Source organism: Saimiri boliviensis, chromosome 5 (genome assembly GCF_048565385.1).
Source record: "Saimiri boliviensis isolate mSaiBol1 chromosome 5, mSaiBol1.pri, whole genome shotgun sequence".
NCBI lineage: Eukaryota > Metazoa > Chordata > Mammalia > Primates > Cebidae > Saimiri > Saimiri boliviensis.
In genome coordinates this window covers 60128037-60148830 of record NC_133453.1, presented here as the reverse complement: position 1 = coordinate 60148830, position 20794 = coordinate 60128037, and the positions used below count along the sequence as shown (strand labels likewise).

General features: G+C 41.0%; 1 protein-coding gene across 2 annotated transcripts in view; it reads right to left on the bottom strand.

Moving 5' to 3' along the window:
• Window positions 1–19623, bottom strand: part of ZNF385B (zinc finger protein 385B) — a 393057-nt gene extending 373434 nt beyond the window's left edge. The window contains exon 1 of one of the 2 annotated variants that reach the window (XM_039470115.2): window positions 18744–19623. The gene's annotated coding sequence lies outside the window, so the exon portion shown is untranslated. The remainder of the gene's footprint in view (window positions 1–18743) is intronic. The other variant, XM_039470116.2, reaches the window with a different exon arrangement.
• Between the last annotated feature and the right edge of the window lie 1171 nt (window positions 19624–20794).

Here is a 20794-nt window from a genome sequence, read left to right as displayed (position 1 = left end):
GGAGGGGAGCACTGCACACTGGGGTCTGTTGGGGGGAAATGGGGGAGGGATGGGGGGTGGGGAGGTGGGGAGAGATAGCATGGGGAGAAATGCCAGATATAGGTGAAGGGTAGGAAGGCAGCAAATCACACTGCCATGTGTGTACCTATGCAACAATCTTGCATGTTCTTCACATGTACCCCCAAACCTAAAATGCAATAAAAAAAAATTCCTGTCTTTGTCCCTTAATATATCTTCATACCATCATTGTGGTCATCTTATAAAATTTCAAATTAGATCCGATATGAGTTTCCCATTATACACAGCCATGGTCCCACAGAGATGTCTCAAGAACTCAGGGTGTATGGGGAAGGCATGGCATGAGAGTCTCTGGTGTGCTTCTCCATGATTAACTCCTTCATAGATTGAGTTTCCTTGTTAAGATTTTATTTGAAAAATTACATGTGTTCCAACAAAATGTCACTGGCCCACAGAGACCCCACCAGATGGCAGTCGAGGCCACCATGAGCAGCCCTCACCCCTCCCTCCAGCTGTTCAACACAGCCCCTGTGATCCAGATGAAGAGTCACCGGTAGAGTCCATGTGCTGTCAGCCTCATAGTTTTGCACACGCTATTTCTTCTGCTTAAAATACCTTTCTCTATTTCTGCATATAAGAAGTCATGGGAATCATGCTTGGATTTGCATTTTAATAGGAAACTGATGGACTAAAGGCCTCTCCAGACTTTGGTGTGGAGTGGGCCTCCCTCAGGTGCTGCGGGATTCTTTGCCAAAGTGAGGGATATACTGCTTCCCTAGGTGTCACGCCCCTCACCACCCCAAAGTTCTGCCACATCATTGAGGGTGCTCCAAAGATGCAGACTATTATATGTACTAACCTTAGAAAATTCATCTCTCTCTTCCATTCTTTCATATCTTCCTGCTTACCTTCCCAAAGGTCTCTGCTGCTCCTACCTCCCAGGATAGTATCCCCTCAAGGGGCCTCTAGCACACCAAAGCTATTTTTCTTTTAGAATGGACAATTTCTCCTTCCTCTCTGCAACACAACTCTCCCCTGATGCAAAGGGAGCACAGGGGAACAGACTACCTATTTGGAAAGGGAAAAGAAGTGAACATCTAGAGTAAAAAACACAACCAAATCACCCTTCCATCTGCTTATGTATCTCAGTGAATTGCAACTTCTTTATTCGTACTTTCTCTGAATAAGTTCAGATATTCATTTTGTAAACAGAAAAACAATGCTTTTTAACTCCAATCAAGACACACATCTATATCAAAGCATTACTATGCAAGGTAAATATTAACTGAGTTATATATTATCCATATACTTGTGACATAGATATATACAAAAAGCAGTACCTTGCACAGTAACTGCCTCTCTCTTTTCCAAACCTTCAATGCAGTTAAATCAGTGATGGAAAATGCTACTTCCTCAGGAGGGTCACCATTCATTGTCTTCATTTGTGCACTGGTATCTATGCCCTTTCAGTTCAATGCCACAACCCATCAGATCACCTCCTCCTCTGTCCCATTTGGCAGCCAGTGTCAGGACTGCTGCTGTTTTTCCATCTGTCAAACTCAATCTACCTTCAACATAGAGGCAGGGCCTGGAGAGTGGACTGAGTAAAGAACAATGAAGTCAGGTTGGTTTCACCCTGAATTTCAAAAACTTTGAGGGGAAAAGGCATTCTAATAACATGGAAAATTTCCTTTGCAGGAGTCTGCCTAGAACTGGGCCTTCAGCCCTGGGAGATAGCAACCCTCTTCAGTGGACAGCTTTTGTACTGTCTGCCCAGCTACAAGAATTCCTTCCTCTTAACCCAGAGAAAGAAAGGAGTGAGGTAGCAGCCATTTTGAACAATTCTGTACAATGAACCCAAACTCCTTGTATTAGCAGATTGGTCCAGAGATGATATGCGATCTAGGTTGGCCAATTAGATAGAGCAGAAAATGCCTGCATAACCTCTTTGAAAATGAACATTAGTTGAAACTGCCTCCTCTATTTTCTTGTTTGGGTAAAGTATTTAACCTCTCTTGACTATTTCTTCATCTGTAAAAAGAATCGTTTGGAATAAATAATTTTTACATTTCCTTTCTGCTCTTGCAGTATGGTTTTCACAATAAAAGTGGGTTCTAGAGTCAATGACGCCTGGGTTCACAATCATAACCATCAGTTACTATGGTCTTATGACTTAAAAAGATTTCTCAGCTTTCTAAGCATCAGTTTCAAAATGGGGACTATGATAGTGTCTACCTTGTTGTTAAGAGATATAATACATGTTCTGGGCTTAAAACACTATCACACACAGTCAAGACCCCAGAGTCTCTTGTTGCCATCACTAGTGTTATTTCTATTTCAGCAAGATATAAAATTAAAGAAAAAGAAGGAAAGAAGAAAAGAAAAGGAAACCAAGGTAAAAACATCATAATTGTTCAGCAAAAAAAAAAAATGATCTGAATTAAAAAATTAAACCATTTGATTCATTGATACTACTAAATGTTCAGGAGAGAGAAGATATAATCAATATGACTCTCCAGGCATGTAAAAATGTGCAGGATGTTTAATTGTAGTCTTATAAAAGAAGGTAACGCTATTCATATCAAGCTCTATCACTCTCAGAACTTAAAAATCCAATAACAAAGGGTCCTCCAAATACAAACAGCATTGGGTAAAATCTTAACTCTCTCATTTGTGATAATATCTATAAACTACTAAACTTGAAGAACCATGTTCAAGACTTACTTATCCCATTGTCTTTCTTTGTAACTTTGTCTTGGTGACATGTACAGTATCCATATACCAGGGATATTATTTTCTTCCATATGTCAGGAACATAATGATTACTACCCAAACACCATACAAGACTGATGCTCCAATCTAATTGATTATCTCAATTCAGAAACCACTCTAAATAGCCCTGAAGGTAGAAATGCTTTAAGATAATCAGAAGAACAAACTAGATGTCCATCATAGAATATTTTCTCCATATAAATATATGTTCTGCCAGGAAATTATTGCCACAGATTTACTCAAATATTCAGCCTTTTCCCAGTTCAATTATTTAGTGAGTCATATGATCTGATTGGGCACAATACAATAAATTGAAGAAGGGTGAGGGGATATAAAGACAGGTAAGAGAAAATATTAAAGAACCAGTGATGTACAATGTGGTATAAAATAATGCCCGTCTAAAAAGATGAAAAATCTCGACAGTAGATGGGCTGTGGTTAGTGGAGGCAGTTTGACCCAGGGTACTCAGCCAGTACAGAAATGTCATTCTACCTGTAAATCTGAGAGCAAGTACCACCAAAATTGATGGGGACAAGGATCAAGGATAAAGTCATCATCCAAAGGGGATGTCACACTTGCATCTCATACAAAAGAAATATATGGATCACATACATCATATTATTCAAAACTCATTTGTGAAGATTTGCAGCCCTTGTTCCATTTTCTGGGCTTGTATGTGCAATGCAACATGTGCACACATGATCCTTTCAGATGGTCACAGTGGGAAACTGGCAAGAGTTTCACTATTTGGGAGATCTAGAGACCTCCTAAGGAATTCAAGAACTCAATCATCCATTATCCCATATTTACAACTTGATATATTAGATGCCCTAGAATCCAAAGTATGTTTAAGGGTAGGACAGAACGTGTCGCTATTGTCCATCCCATTTAATTATCTGGACACTATTAAGAGTTGTCATGTCATGTGGCTAGCAAGACTTTCAAAGCCAACTTATTTTTTTGCAAGATGATGAAAGATAAAGGGGAAGTTTCAGAGATTCTTAGACTACATTCTCTTCACTGGCATACTTACACATGATAGTGACTGAATACATACTTTTGATTGGCTATAGAAAGTCATCTCCTTGGCAGAGACTTCTGCTATCAAAATAGTAATTACAGCATTTTTATGTACCAAATTTGGTGCTATTCAGTTATTTTTACACTTATATTTCAGACTCACAGTCTTATAAAACATCTATAATGGCTATTTTCAGAATTTGAAACCACAAACCAACAGAATGTGGTTCAACAGTCTCAAGATCTGAAGTCATTTTAGACACACAGGTACAAGATTTAATTTAAATTGTTCTAATAACTCAGATGTTTAATCAGGTATGTTACTGGCTTGTTCTGCTACATTTGCATATTTTCAAATGGAAATTTGCAGACACAGGGTGGTAAGAAACAAAAGCTTTTACCAAATTCAAGGAGTTGAAGAAAATGTGAATGAATAAATGCAGGTGAAAACACTCTTTAAGAGTGTAACAAACTACTTAGTTAACAGTGTTTAAAATCACTGGAGAACACTAATATATTCTTCCCCTAAAACTGACAAGTTGGGTGCCACTGCTTCTTGTCTGCTAAGGACCCCATTCTTATATTCTTCATCAAACTGCTGTGCTAGGTGCCTGCCCTCTTACCAGAGTATAGCTGATAACCTTCTACACAAAATTACTATTGAGCAGTCCCCACACTATACCCTGCAGGGTAGCACAATAATCTTGATACCTCTTCTTCCAAAGCCCCAGATTCTACCAGCTTATTCTCAAGACACCTAATTATTGAATTATAAGAAAAAAGAGAGGTCAATTTTCCAAGTTCGTACTTAACAAATTTTTTTCTTAAAATTTACCTATTCCTACTTACTTGTTTCACACATGTCAAAACTGAGGTCCACTAAAGATAAATTCCCCGCTCAATCTCACCACAATAATTAAGAGTGGATACAGGGCCAGAAACCATGTATTTAATTCCCAATTTCATATGGCTGTCTCCACTCCTCCTTGGAGAAAGTTTTCCTAAACGCTTCTTTTTTCCTAAGTTCCCTGCAGACACTTTTGGTTTAGTAGTAGCAGATAGTGGCAATGCCATTGGACCAAAGCAACAATGAACCAGAGGAGAGGGACAGAAGCCATGGGAGCTGCAGGGCAGCACAGATGGACACTGTGGAAGGGACTGGAATAAAGAAGTGTGTGGTACTAGTATCAGGTTACCCCTTCTCTGCCCCCTCAGAGGAGCCTCAGGAAAGAATAAGTGAAATATTCATTGCACATATCGATGTGCTCCACAGATGCCATTGTTTGTTTAAATCCACTTTAAACAGAGTATCTTTTTAAAAGTCTACTTCAACAAAGAAGCCTATAACTAGGATAACTGCTTGCCATATGATACATAGCTTGGATAGAGGGTCCATGGTGGCACACAGCTCTAGAAAGAAGCCCTAGAGGAGTCTAGCATGCCAAGAGGTGAGGTCTGGAGCGAGGAGGTGGTGCTGCACATGAGAGGAGCCAGTCCGGATGAAGACTGATTTGCTGTAAAAAAACAGTCATGGGTACCAAGCAAAGAATGAGTTATGGAGCTGTGTGGAAAGAAATGGGCTCAGGGCAGATTTATTATGCTCCATTTCCACTCTGCTAGCAGGCTGCACAGTCTCAGAGGTATAGGTTTACACAGGATTGAAATTTTACATCCAGGGACGCTATCTCTAATAATCTAATATGGTGAGATGAGAAAATCATATATTGTAAACCAATCATCCCTTTCCAGAAGCCCATATAAAAGTTTACAGGCTGTTGAGGTGTCTAGCCATAGCACAAGCTTCTATTACAGGTGATACAGAGACAATGGACTTAAAGATGAAATTATTTTAATAAGAATGCTACTACTCGGTATGTGCAGTTTGTTCTTTACAACCTGAAGTTCATAAATTTTTATAAGGTGTCTATTTATTGCCAGGCTCAGGAGCTGTTGTGCCACCACTGCTCAGTCAAAGCCTTTTCAAATGAAAGAATTTTGATTTGGGTAAGATACATTATGTGATATTAAGATATACGACCCTACGTCCATTTCTAGCGTCTCCTCAGTAACATTTGTGTCTTCTATGCAAATGTTAAAATAAATATAATCTCAACCACTGTGAATGGGCTGCTCTTTTGGCCACTGAACATGGGGGAGCAGAATGCCTCAGCAGGAAGGAACCTTGACCGTCCTCTACTAAGTCTGCAACGTGAAGAAATGATGTTCAAGAGCACAACAAAACCCGTGCCAAGGAAACTTCTTCAGGACTTGGGTGCTGGTCTCTTTCAGGTGTTACAGAAAAGAGAAAGAAAAAAAAAGAGAGGGGACTATTTCCAAATAACAGCAGCTATCATTTCTAAGGGCTTATCATGTTTCCAGCACAGGAAAAACACTTCATATACATTATCTCATTGAGTCCTTGCAATCCTATGAGATATATATTATGCCCATTATGAAAAGAATCCTCAGTTTAAATATGTTTATAATTTGCCTAAGGTCATATGGTAGGAACTCAATCTGGAGGGGTCCGATCACAAAGAATATAGTCTTATCCCAATGCCGTCTTCCAAACAGGATTCTAAGCCCAACACTTCTTCCCTTGCCAGCATGATTCTGGCTTCGTGGTTATTCAGGAGAATACCATGCAGAGGAAAAGGACAACGGGACTTCAGAAAACCTTTGAAGGGAAACGAGATTATGAATTACAGAATTTAAGACTGAATGAGCCCCCAAGTCATCATGAATGAAACAATTAGGTGGTCACAGGACTAGTTCCAGGTCACACAGCTAGTTAGAAGTGGGAGAAGGATTTCCTCCTCATCCTTCACTAGTGATACCAAAGCTAACACACCTATTTGGGGAGATGAAGGAGTTGCATAATAACTGGTTTTCCCTTCCCTAATTTTGGGGATTTATTTTTGGCATCATTCTTTCCCTCCATCCCTGAAATGGAATGGATGGGATAAGTAACTAGGATGTGATTAGTATCAGGAAGGTGGGGTGCAGAAGAGAAAGAATATTCCAGTGTTTTTTCTTTTAGTTTCAAATATTGAAGATAAAAGTCATCATGGGTATTTCTTTTGAGGGAAGCATGTGATGAGAGAAGCAATAAAATATTGAGTCAATGAACATTAGCATTTACTATTTGTTAGACACTTGTATAGTCATTAACCTGATAAGTAAGTCAAGGGGGTCTACCCTCAAGTAGCTTACAGTCTAGTGAGAAAAATCAACACAAACATATTATTACAATCTAATATTGCAAGCACCATACCAGAAACACAGAAAAAGTGATATGGAAACATGAAAAGATTACCAAGGAGTTTAGCTCAGCTGTGATGGGTATGCAGCACAACCTGTGAGAAGTCACCAAGCCTGACCCTTGGGTGAAGGGCAGCAAACAATTGCAGAATTCTGGCTAAGAGGGAAGACATTGGAATCTGTGCTTTTTGCTGTTAAATGAGATAATGCTGTAGCATATAGTAGGTGTTCAATAAGTGCAGTGTGCTCAAAAGCTGGAAAAATAATAAAAAGCTGGGAGAAAGAAATGAAGTAATTGTTCTATCATCTTTTAAGGAGTTCAGGAACACTTCTCCCACTTCCTTTCTTTTTACATAACCCCTTCCCCTATAGTCACTCCTCAAATTATTTTATCAATAATGCCAATAATGAGACAGATTATAGCAATCAGCTCAATTGGGCTTCCACTCAATGCAGGAATTTCTTCTATGCTATGTCTGGTGGCTGATCCTCTCATCTATCACATAATTTCAGTTAGAAAGAACATGAAACTTCAAGTAACTACCATTACTGGACAGCATGAATCATTAGAAAGTTCTTTCTTATACTGAGTTGAAACCTGCATCCCACCCACTGAATCTGGTTGTGCCTGCTGGAACTTCAGAAAATGAATCTACTTCCTTGTCCACATGTCATCCCTTCAAGTGTTTGCAGGCAACTACCATATCTGTTCAAAGCCTTCTTATTCAGAACCAGATGGGGAGGCACATGCTTTGTCTATCCTCTTGCTAAAGGAGGTTAAGAAACAACAGCCAGGGAGGTGGGGGAGACTCACACAGATTCTGCTTTGTGTCTTCCATCATGTTAGGTTGCTTAGAGTGGCTTCAACCAGTGCTGAAATTATAATCCTAATGCATACTTTCTTGTGGTTATAATAAGGCTTGAGAGAGAAGAAAAAGTGGGCTTGACCGAGAGATTCTTAGTGTGGTATGACCTTTCCAATTAAACACAAACCCTGCGGACTATTAAAAATCCATCCCATGGAGGGCTCCTCAAATTACCACCAGAATTAGCCTTATGCATCAGTTCAGATGTTGCCTTTTGCATTTTTTTCTTAATGTTAGAAGATAAAACTTGCCATGTGACCCAGCAATTTGTCTCTTGAGAAGATCTGTAAATTCTGACATCTCCTGTTTGCAAAGTCCCCTGTCCCTTCTCACATTTAATTTGGTTGGTTTTATCATTTTCTGAGTAGGTCAACCTTTTTGCCAATCACCCCCTTCACCAATGTCTTCCAACACCATCAAGCCCTTCCTTATAGCTAAAGAAAGAAGTTGAGGCCAGACACAGTGGCTTAAACCTGAAATCCCAATACTTTCGGAGGACAAGGCGGGAGGACTGCTTGAGGCCAGGAACTCAAGACCAGCCTGTGAAACACAGCAAGACATCACTTATAAAATACTTTTTTAATTAGCTGGCCATAGTGGTACACACCTGTAGTCCTAGCTAATTTGTAGGCTGAGGTGGGAGGGTCACTTGAGTCCAGGAGTTGGAGGCTACAGTGAAATAGGAGTGCAACACTGCGCTCCAGTCTGGGTGACAGAGCAAGACCCTGTCTTTTAAAAAATAAAAAGAAAAGGAAGTTGACATCTATGAGGACTGAATCAGACTAAACGTAGGGTTCAATCATAACATGGCCCTACAACAAGAAGATGCTAAACTGTCGCTTTATGCCACCCTCCTCTCAATCACTCTCTGAGGTTTTATAGATAACAAAGCATTCCTTCACAGGATAGAATTCTATTGCTGGATTTCAAAATAATCAATAATCAGAGTTAGAGCTACTCATGACAAAGTGCTTCAAAATGTTTAATGTCATTTTTGTTCATTACATATAGCAACATTAAAAAATTCTACAGTTTACAACTGTAAATGGATCTATAGAAGTACACACAGAATACTCAGAAACATTGTCATGCATATATAGTAAACAGTTTTTCTTTCTATAATTCTTGATAATTTCTTAATAATTCAGAAATGTGATTTCAACAATCAAATTTTCCTAAAGCTCAGACTACCTTTGACCCATGCCAGCTAAGAGTACATTATGCTGTTCATTTTCCAATGCAATATAAAAGAGAGAAAACAGATCTGAGAACCTGTGAAATTCTCGACAAATTTAAACCTTGCTTATGTAAGCTATGCACAGTGAGAAAAGAAAGACTTCAAGGATTTGCAAGGGCTGAAAGAGGACATCTCTGCCAGGACAACAGCAGTTAGAATGTGCACCATCACATCTGTACATTTGGCACAGTCATCTGAGTCTCCACTTGGCAGCTATGGAGAAGGGAAGGCAGGAAGGGACCATAGAGAAAGGAGCCTATTTCTCACCATGAAACCACAAGGACAGGAGACATGGCTTTTTCCAGGATGCAGAGAAGGCAAAAGCAGCCTGTAGACATTCAATAGTCATAGTAATCTCAATACTATCCATCTGGTCACTGCCATCAGTGTGGTTACAGAAAAACTGTGAGTCATGGAGGCAAAGGTGAAACTCTATGTAGTCATAATTATTATATTGGAAGCCAAAAATGCCAGCTCTAGGACCTCACTTCCTATCACCTCTTTTAGATTTTGTAGGGTTTGGGCCTTGGAATCCATATAATGTACGTGAGTTCACATGGATACTGTGGCAGGTGTCCAGAGGTTCATGCTGGGATGGAAAACCATGGTGGACTAAAACCTGTAGATAAAAGTCAGTGAATACCCAATGAGAGAGCACAGACTTGTTCTCCAGAATTCATACATGACAGGCTCCATGTGGATGATTTCTCAAAGCAACTTAAGGTAGGAGTGTTCTGTGGTACTGAGCATAGAGAATTGAGCTTGGCATAGTTTGCTGGACTTTTACTAAGAACCACTGGTAATTTTGATATATATCCCCAGTTGAGAACTAGTGCTAATCTCCAAGTGTGGTCTGTCAATCACCTGGAATACTTGTAAATTACTTAGATTACTGGGTCCTACCTCAGACCTGGTGAGTCAGAGATTTCAAGGGTTAATTCCATGGCTCTGTATCTTTAGCCAACTTCCAGGTCTTCTTTCGCATGCTAAAGTCCAATAATGACTGCATTAGAGATGGCTTTGAACAAGCTTGATGAACACAAGCATGGGAAAAAGACAACTATGCAAAAGAGGAACAAGACTAAGATCTCAGCCTTCCTCATTCTGAGTCCAAGATTTTATTCCTATGAAAGTGAGTTTGACTCAAGAACCACACATGTAGTGATGAGGTACATATGGACTTCAGCTCTTTGGTAATCCTGCACACAGTTTGACAATGATACCTTTCTCTTAACAAATTATTTTTCTTTCTATATTCCAATTTAGAAAATCAAATTTGGATGTGAAAACAAATGCCTATAAACCCAGGAGAGGTGACTATCCAACAATTAATACGATTCTAGTACCTGAAAAAAAAAAAGACCATCCTATAAATGAGTCCTAGTTATATAGACCCTGTTTACATAAGTTGGCTTCTCTACCTGGATCACTCCCTCACTTGGGTCATTTCCAAACATTCCAGGATTATACAGGTATACCAAGTTCAGAAAGCATATTCATGTAGAAGCTATGTGTTCAGCTACTTGGTCCTCCAAAAGTCCCAGAACCCAAGTCTACCTGTGTTTCACATGGTTATAAATATTCAAAAGTCCTCGTAATGCTTAGACTTCCACACCACTATTCTCTCCTTCATTTCATGGTTCTTTTAAACAAGGAAAGGCAGATGAGAAAACAAAATATTTAACTGAAAAATACCTAGTAAGTTTCAAACTGAAGGTTTAAAAGTCAGAGTAGCAGAAGTTAGCTTGGCAAAGAAATCAGTGTACCTATAGGTATTTAATATTAATAATTATATAATGTACAATTATGGCTACAATTATGTGCTCCCTTTGCATCAGGGGAGAGTTGTGTTGCAGAGAGGAAGGAGAAATTGTCCATTCTAAAAGAAAAATGGCTTTGGTGTGCTAGAGGCCCCTTGAGGGGATACTATCCTGGGAGGTAGGAGCAGCAGAGACCTTTGGGAAGGTAAGCAGGAAGATATGAAAGAATGGAAGAGAGAGATGAATTTTCTAAGGTTAGTACATATAATAGTCTGTATCTTTGGAGCACCCTCAATGCTGTGGCAGAACTTCGGGGTGGTGAGGGGGGTGACACCTAGGGAAGCAGTATATCCCATATATGAGTATGGTAGGTGCCAAGGACTTTGTGAAGTATGCTATGTGCATTATGTAATTTTATCTGACGAAAATCCCAAGAAAATTTCTTTCAGACTTGGTAAACTAAAGCACAGAGAGGTTAAGTAACTTAGTGAAAGTCACAAAGCTAATAATCGGAAGAACTGAAATTTGCATATACAAAGTATGACTCCAGAGCCAAACTCGACATTAGGCTTTGCTATTTCCCATCTTCAATAGTGCATCACATGGAGGAAATGAGATGTGTTTTGTCATCATCGTTTCCAGATGTCTAAGAATATGTGCAATGGCTAACTTATTTAAAAACAGAAAATTCCATGTGTATAAAATTGAAATGTCTGAAGTATGTGTATTTGTAGGCAAACAATGACATTTTTGTGCTTGTATTTAAGAATTAGAGTTTTCATACCATGCAAGGTAAAACTTCTCCCTCAGCCTGTGAGAAAAAGTGCTTTCACCTCCAAAGTAACAAATCTAAGGAAATCACAGGGTCCACACAATTTCTCTGTGAAGTTTAAATGCTAGTGTTAATGCCAGAAGTTTTCTACCCTTACTCATAATGTTTAATTTCCCTAGGCTCAAATTTTAAATATTCTAAATTCTCGGAGTCCCATTTTTCTAATTTATCAGTGAGGATTTTGTACAAAGATCTCTTTTAACTCTAAACATACACCGACACTGATTTAATGACTGCCTTTGAATGAATGGTAGTCATTTCCTTATCTTTACCTATTACTAGGTCTCCATTTAAAAAATAAAGGCAAAAACTGTAATTACTTTTGCACCAACCTATTTCACTGGAATAAGAATCTGTTAAGCCTAAGAGGAATCTGAAACTGAACCCTGGCTTGAAATCATTATAAGCTAACCGCTAGGCGTCCAGGCCTCTAGACGATGAAAACCTTATTTACTACACTATCTGTCAGATGAGCCTCTTTAACTAACACACACCAAAAATCACAGCTCTCTGTAGAATTTTACACAGTTTTAACACTGGTATACTGAAGCAAAGATTTAGAAGAATTCACTCATTATCTCTCACAATGGGTATTTTCTTAGGGTAGCTTAAAGTACTTTTAAAAATTTCATCACATCTTCTTAATTGTGTTATAAAAAAGTACACATTGCATCACAGTATGGAAAATAAACAGTAGGCTGTTAGTGAAGATTTAACAGAAAATATTCTCCTTGATCCTAAAGTAAATAATACAGAAATAAAACTTTTTATTCCAAGAGAAAACAATGAAAAACAGTACTCATCTACAGTTCTTTCACATATGAAGGGTATCAGCATAACAATCCCCGATAATCATGATTGAGCAGCTCTGCCAAGCCCTCTGGAATCACAGAGCACCTCTGTTATTTATTTTCAGATGTGTACAGAAAAAACAGAAAATGGGAATATGGGCCCTGGGTTAATATTGTTTATGTCCATTTATCTAATCTTCGTTTTGCTGATATAATGATAACATAATAACATAATGGCTATTTCAGAATCTCAGCCAAAAAGAAAAGAAAAAGTTGATTAGCTTTAGCCTGCATAGCACAGGATATCTCTCTGTGTGTGCTTTTCTTCTTTATTTTTAAATTCCATTTCCCATTTTAAACTCAGAAATGTAAATGCTTTGTACATTCATATTTATTTCCAAAATAAAATGCTCTCTTAGGTCTGCTTTGTACATTCATATTTATTTCCAAAATAAAATGCTCTCTTAGGTCCATGAATTTCAATCTTTATTTGTTGATGATAGAACTGTCTTTATTAAAAGACTAAGTCATTTTTCATAAAGTAGGTATGAAAGCCTGGTCATCTTTTGTATCAGTTTACATGTATTTTCATCCATCTTTGCTATTTATGAGATCATAGAGTTGATGTGGCACCAAATAGATCAAAAAAGGGCGACTGTTTCATGTTAGTATAGATGCTTTCTTCCGTATTTTTCTGACTTCCAAAAAATATGCTCATAAATTTCTTTTCAGACTGATCACATGGTGCTGAATATCCTGAAACTGACCAGGGGTCAAGAAAAGTGTTAACTTGGCAAAGGCAAGATAACCCTTAACCAATTACTGAGTGTAAGCTTTAATAATATGGTGATAAACAGCTACTACCATTTCTTGAACAACCACAGTGTGCACGGTATCTACTGCTGGCTCCAAAGATACTATCTTACAACCAAGTCAGCCCATTTCACAGATGAAGAAATTGAGGGCCAAAGAAGTTAAGTAACCCCCATACCTGCAAGCTATCAAAGCTGGTGGTGGGTGGCCAAGCCATGATTTAACAAAATGCTGTGTTCCTAAATACCACACTACACTGCCTTTACAGACCAGGTACTGTAGTTCTCCATCCTGTCTGGAAAGGAGATTTTTAAAAATACTGGCATATGAAAGCACCCCATAGAGATGGCTAAGAGCATCACTGTTTTTCTAAAGCTCCCAAAGCGATTACAGTGTGAATCCTGGGGTGAGAACAACCGGATTCAAAGATACCAAGGAATATTCATTTTCTTAAGAAATAGGAATATTTCTTCAATTAGAGCTAGAATAACAACTAAAGTTCAAGTTGTTTATCTAGAACAGGAACCTGAAACAGGAACACCAGACGGGGGCATACATCAGCACCAGCATCATCAGAAGATTTTTGTTTCCTTTCCTCAACCTGCTCCTTCTGCCCCACGTGCAGATCCCACATGGTATTTTAGTGCTAAAGTAGACCCAGGAAGTAACCCACGCCCTTCATCTACAAGTGATACAGGAGCCCAGAAAAGAAACAGCTGTGCCCAACATCTCACCCTAGCAATAAAGAGAGCTTGAGTCTCCTGTGCCCTATTTCAGTGCTCCTTTCACTTAAAAATTTTGGAAGCGGTAAGAAAACAGGTGGGGCATAAAGTCAGCCAAGACACCTGAAGAGAATTTTAAGAAACCAAGAGAGCAGAGACAAAAAGAAAAAGTCAAACCAGAGTGGGAAAGGAGAACAGCCACAATCTCACAATCTGCGATCTGCATAAGATAGGGAAATGAGAAGGAATATTTAACAAAGCAATGCAACTGGCCAGAGAAAAATGTGGTCAGGAGAACTAGCAACTGCAATCATGTATCAGTAAAATGAGGTAAAAATACCAGGGAATAAACAAACCTTCCACTCAGTTTCAGAAAGCACATCCAAGCCCACCGTACTGTCAGAATAGAAAATATTGAAACAGAAAAAAACTGTAGGAAAATCTCCAGGCAGAGAGGTGCGGACTGCTAGAAAACCCCAAATTTGTCACGCATCATCTACTGCTTTGCTTCTCAAAACACGGTTCAAGGATCACCTATTTCAAAATTACCTGGGAGCTTGTGAGAAAGGCATAATCTTGGGCTTCATCCTAGACCTGTTCAACCAGAATCTGCATTTTAGTAAGATTTTTGTAATGATTTATATGCACACTAAAGTTTAAGAAGCACTCGTTCTACTATAAGAACCCTGTTGAGGTGTTAATAAAATAGTTATTACATAAATTAGGACTACAGAACTACGTAGAATTCAGTCCAACTAGTTAAATTTTTTGTGGATGTCCTATGATATGGCAGGCTCTGGGCTGGGTATTTCAGGAAATGAAGGTCCCATGTTAAGCAAGGTTGGTGCAGTGCCCTTAGGGGAGAATACACAGAGCACGTATATATTAGGAAGACTCTGACTCGTAGACCACAGGGAAGAGGTTAGGCAAAATATAACCGGGTTTGCTGGAGCAAAAGCTGGAGTGCAGAGGGAGATCAGGAAGCATGTAGCAATTGCACTGACTCTCTGACAAGTGTCAATGATTGTAGGGAGTAAGAGGGCCCCTTCCTAGCAGAGGGAACAGCATAAGCAATGACACAGAGTTAGACAACCTGCTGTGTTAAGGAGATACTACCTTCAGCCTAGAGAAGTCTCAAATTGCATCAAGGAGACTTGGGACTCTATGATGATGTCTCAAGACTAGTAAAAGCAGGGAGGGGAAGTTAGTAGGATCTCCGGGACTCCATTCTAACCACTTAAGATTATATTTTAATAGAGTTCAACATTGAAAAATAATATTTTAAATGTATTCATGGAGCCAATACACATGGTGCTTTTAAAATTATTACCTAGTGCCACGCTGGTCATGTAGTAGGCACTCAAATATTCACTGGAGAAATTAATAAATTAATGACTGGATCTATCAACCAATGAGATCAAAGTAAAAAATGCAGAGCTATTTTGGGGCTGGACCACAGAAGTTCTTCACTGTTTGAGGAGGGCTTCATATGTCACTTGGTAGGACACTAAGGAAAAGTTTACTAGCCAGTGATTAAGCTTGGTTCTCTTTGGGAAGCTTATTCTGCAAAACCAAGTGTGAAATAAATTGGGAGAGAATGGAAATGGGAAATGAGTCAGGAAGCCATTATGGTAGTCTCTAGAAAGAGATAAGAAGGTTGAAAAAAATAGCCACCATGGGAATAGAAAGATGAAGAAGCAGGCATCATAAAACATCATGGAGATGAACTCTGTCGGACTTGTTTGTGAATTTTATGTGAAAGGCAAAGATACTGGGAGGGTCATCAGTGACTAGGAGAAATATTAAAATTGACACAAAGTCATCCTTGTTCACTTAGGAGAAAGATGTTAATTAGAGCTTACTTAGACCTGGTAGAGTTGAGGCACCTGAGAGCAATATAAAGTTATCTCTTAGGTGGTTCAAAATGTAAATGCAAAATTTAGGAGGGAGAGTAGAGCTAGGATGTCACTTCAGGAAGAAATAATCTAGCACTAATAAAAAGAAACAACTGAATAAAAAGTAACATACAAAAGAGCAAAAAGGAGACAACCTATAATCTATAAAGCAATAGAGTTCAAGAGAAATCCCCAGAATTTTTTTAAAAACAAGAAAGAAAGAAAAAGGTAAAAAAAAAAAAAATAGCATTGAGACACAGTGGGGACAGAGACAGGAATTGGGGGTTGGGGGTGGCAAAATAGAAATAGTGAAATGGTATGGAGGGGTTATAATAAAAACCAGAGGCACATAAAAAGCAATGGGAAACTGGGACAGACACACACTCCCTGTTCTCTAGGTCTTTGAAGACATATAGGATAGGGTATTACGGGAACAGCAGAAAGCAATTTTGCTCTTTATTTCTGGGAACAAAGACTCACTCCTGTAAGAAGTTAGCTAATTGCTCATTTTTTAAATATAAATTCTTGCTGTTAAAAATCAAGCAATGATATCTTCAAATTCAACTGGGAGAAAAAGTCTAGGGACAGGGGAGGCAGGGTGGCCAGTCCAAAGACTTAAGATCCTTGTCTTTTTCATGGTGCCCAACTCCACATGGCATTAGTCTGTATAGACATTTCACCTTTCAGAATTGTTTTGAAAGATTTTTTTTTTTTTTTGAATCAGGTCACTTACCTGAGAAAAAGAATGCTGAAAGCACCTGATATACTTTGATCGATCCTCATTTAATAGCTACACTTTTTAAAGTTATCCTCCAACTGTTGACAGGTCTCACTAATTGGCCACATTTGGGTGACAAATACTAATGACAGTTCCTTCTCTGGTTAGACTGTAAAGGAGACACCTCCATTGTTTTCCTGTCTACCTCCGTTGAAGAAAAATACATTAAATTTATTGTTTTATTTTTGCTTTGTGAATCTGTATACTGTTAAAATGCTGTGAGATATCAACATCATTTTTTTCAATATAGATGATACTTAGTGGTTATTAAACTTCTATAAAGAGATAATTACTTATGTAATGTAAAATAATATACTGCAAACAAAGCACATAAGAAATTATGCTGCAAAACATTAAAATCCCCAGGATGATTCCAGAATGGACGGTAATTTTTCCTTTATTAGGAGAATTCACCTTCCCCAAAGCATTTTACTACAAATGCATTCAAGAGAGGTCAAGGAGATCTACAAGAATAGCTATTTGATTTGTGGTTTTCATCCCAAGCTTCCTCAAATCACTTTTGGAAATAGGTAAGAGTGTAAATTATAACGCCACAAATATTTAATTTCTGGGAATATAGAATCTGAAAAACAACCAACACTTTGATCAAATAACCATTTTTTTTTAATCTTAAAAACCTCAAGTAACAGAACTTTCAATGTTGTATTTTCCATTCTAAAGGCATTTATCTATTACAGGGAAGGGGGCAGCACATACTCAATGCACATATGACATCAAAATAAGACTAAAGGATGCTGAAAACCGGTGAAATCAGGCCCTGGAACATTTAAGGGAGTTCTTTCAAGCCAAAGCCTTTAACTTATCTAAGACGTAGCTTATTGACTTTATGAAAAGCCTTCTTTTAATTAGATAAATGCATTTCCCACAGTTTCATGAACTGTGTGGAAGGTGCCAGTTTCCACGCTTTAGGCTGGGCCCTATAACACAAATGTTTTGTTCCTTCTATAGGAAGGTCTTTTTGCTACTACATCTTGACAAAGTTTACATTCCCCTTGGTGTGTATACCTCAGCAAAGCAAAAACCAAAGAGAACTGCAAACCTCATCTCTGTATGACAATGAAAGAAGACGTTTCCCAACCCAAGAACTTTTCAGAGCATTCCAAAGCCGCGTATATTTTGTATTCTTGGGCGTGGGGAAACGGGGGATACTTCTTGGCAATTTATTTCCCCTGAAGAACAGCACTCCCTATTCAGGTTCACCATAAAAACTGTTTGTCCTCCAGAGTCTAGGGAAGCATCGTCCTGCCAGCTCTCCCTTCTCCCCACGGGCCCCCGCACAAAACAGTAGCGAAACAGATGGTCCTCCCCCTTCCCTTCTCCTAGTCCCTTCCGCAGTCCCACAGTGTCCTCCCACCCTGCGCGGACACCTTCACCAGAGATTAGTGGCCGAGGCCGCCCCTCAGGGCTCCCAACAAGTGCAAACTTTGGGGACCTTCTAGGTGCCCCTCCGCCCCATCTCATCTGGGTTCTGCTGCGGAGCTCACCCGCGACCCCAAGCTTCGACTGCTACCCTCCTGCCACACCTCCGTCCCCTAATTAACGACCCGTTTCCAGAGAGAAAGCAAAGCCCCAAACTTCCAGCCCAGGTGACCTGGGGCTGCGGCTAACCACAGCGGAGCACTCTCCTCGTCCTCTCCCCTCTCCATCCGTCCTTGGGAATTGGAGCCTACCCTGGGGAACAGCCGAGTCTGCTCCTGTGGCTTCCACGACCTAATCCTAACTCCAGGGACTCGCAGGAGTTAGGATTAGGTCGTGGAAGCCACAGGCGCCTGGGCGCCCTCTTCTACAAGTGGGACTGCAGGACAAAGTGCAAACTCTATCCGGAGGGGGCCTCCCGGCCGTTACCTCGGGCGGCGCGCCCAGGTGCAGGCTCGCTGCGCGGAGGCGGGCGGGGGCCGGGCAAGCAGAGGGCGCCTATTCCGGGGGTGCCGGGCTGGGCTGGGCGCCCGGAGCTTACCTCGGCGCGCGGGCCGCGGGCGCGTGGGGCAGTGGCTCCTCCAGCCGGGAAGCTGTTGCTCACGCTCCGGTAGCGGCTGCGGTCCCGCCACGGCTGCACCCGGGCTTCGCGCAGACGTTCTCCCGCGGTCTGCTGCAGCCCGGGCGGCGGCGGCGGCGGAGGTGGAGGTGGCGCCGGCGACAGTTCGGCTCGGCGCGGCCCCGGAACTGTCCAACTCTGGCCGGCGCGGGGCTCAGGCGCCCGGCCGCTGTCCCCGCGCTGAGCGCCTGCGCGCCCGGCCTCGCCCAGGTGAGGGGCGTGTGCCTGGAGCCCGCGGGGCGCGCCCGGCCCGGCGCCGCCGCCCGCCAGCCCCCCTGGCCTGGCCGAGGACCCCGGGGTTTGGCCGTGCCAACGCCACTCTCGCGCGCCGAAGCTGTGACGGTTTACCAAGCAGAGACTTGCGAGGCACACACACGAAAGGGAATGAGGCGGGACCGCTCGGGGGCTCGTTGACACTGCAGAGCCTCCCGCAGCATCGCTGCCTTAAATCCCGCCTTTCCAGGCGTGCGCGCACCGCGAGCCAGAGGAGGCTCCGTCCCGACCAGGGGTCCCCGCGGTCCTCAGCCCCGGGGCTCGCGTCCTGAAGAGGTCCTTGGCAACGGTAGGGGTCCTAAAGCCGAGATGCCAAGCCGCGCGGTGGGGCAGTTGCTTCCGATATTAGTCAAGCCAGAGTGAAACTCTCTTTTTGCAGATCCTCAGACCAACTATTTGTTTTTCCTCTTTGACCAGCCCTTGGCTCGCAGACCACGGCGAGCAGCCTCGGCATATTTGGCGGAGCCGGGGAGGCCCGCGGCGCAGAAGGCATCGCCGCCTCGCCGCGGATTTGAAAGTCTGGTGGGCGGGGGGCTCATTTTCCTCCGGATTTCTTTTCCGTGTTTAAGTTTTCAAAACTAAAACCTGTCATCGGTTACCCTGAGGAGGGCATCGTCTGAAAATTGGTGCAAACATGGCCAACGTACTTGGTTCTGAAAGGGAAAGCACTTAGAACACTTAAGAAAGGGGAAATAATTTTAAAGAGCAGTTTTCTGAGATTACTTCTTTAGGAAGAAGTTCAAGAGTCATAAATGACCAGAGAACTGTATTGTATAGCAGAGATTTTTTTTTTTAACCAGATGATCTTAAAATATTTTTCTTTGGTTCTTCTCTCAGATGGTTGACACTCACTCCGTAAATAATTAATCCTGCAGCTGTTAATGCCTTGGCGTAATCGTCTAGAATAAATATCTTAACGTCCAGCCAAAGCCAATGTTGTTCTCCCAGGGTGGGCTTGAGATGTGACAAACACACAGACACAACATCCTAGAGCTTTCTAAAGGAGCAGGTTGTGTTTATAACCCACCTTGGAATGTAGGGTTAATGCAAGCACCAGCACATCTGAGGTACCAGCGTGAGAAAGGACATAAATCTGACTTATAGTTTCTCTATTTTTAGAATCCAAATATCTTCACATCTAGGTCGGCAGTCTCAATACTAAGGACAGACGCTTTTTGGTGTGTTTATTCTTAAAACTGTACCTTATTTAAAGTTGCTACAGAACGACAGCACCAAAATTCAATCATTTTAACCCAAAAGAACATGAGCTATGATAATTGCTTAAAATCTTTTTCACAAAATTATGATCTTAAGATCTCTTCTCATCAGTAAAGGGTATGTTGAAAACAAGTCTTTCATAAGTCCCTGAAGGTCAGTAAGGCAGAGCTCTGGCAGGCTTCGAAAAGCAGGAAATTCCAGAGGCAAAAACCTTCCTTGAGAAAAACACCCAGCTTTCAGTGCCCTGCACTTCAGAGTTGGGAACAGTGTGATGTGTCAGGGTTGCCTCTGAGCTCAGGTAAGTATTGGTGTCTCCAGAAATCTAAGAATCAGAGAAAGGGTGAGGGCCCCTTAAAGTCTCCAGTCAACACCTTGGATTGCACTTGGAGGCAAAGGAGTAACCTCTGCAGAGTGGAACACCTGTGAGAAGTGTTCTCCGTGGCTTGCACAATTTAGCAGCATGTGCATTTTTTACGTCCTGC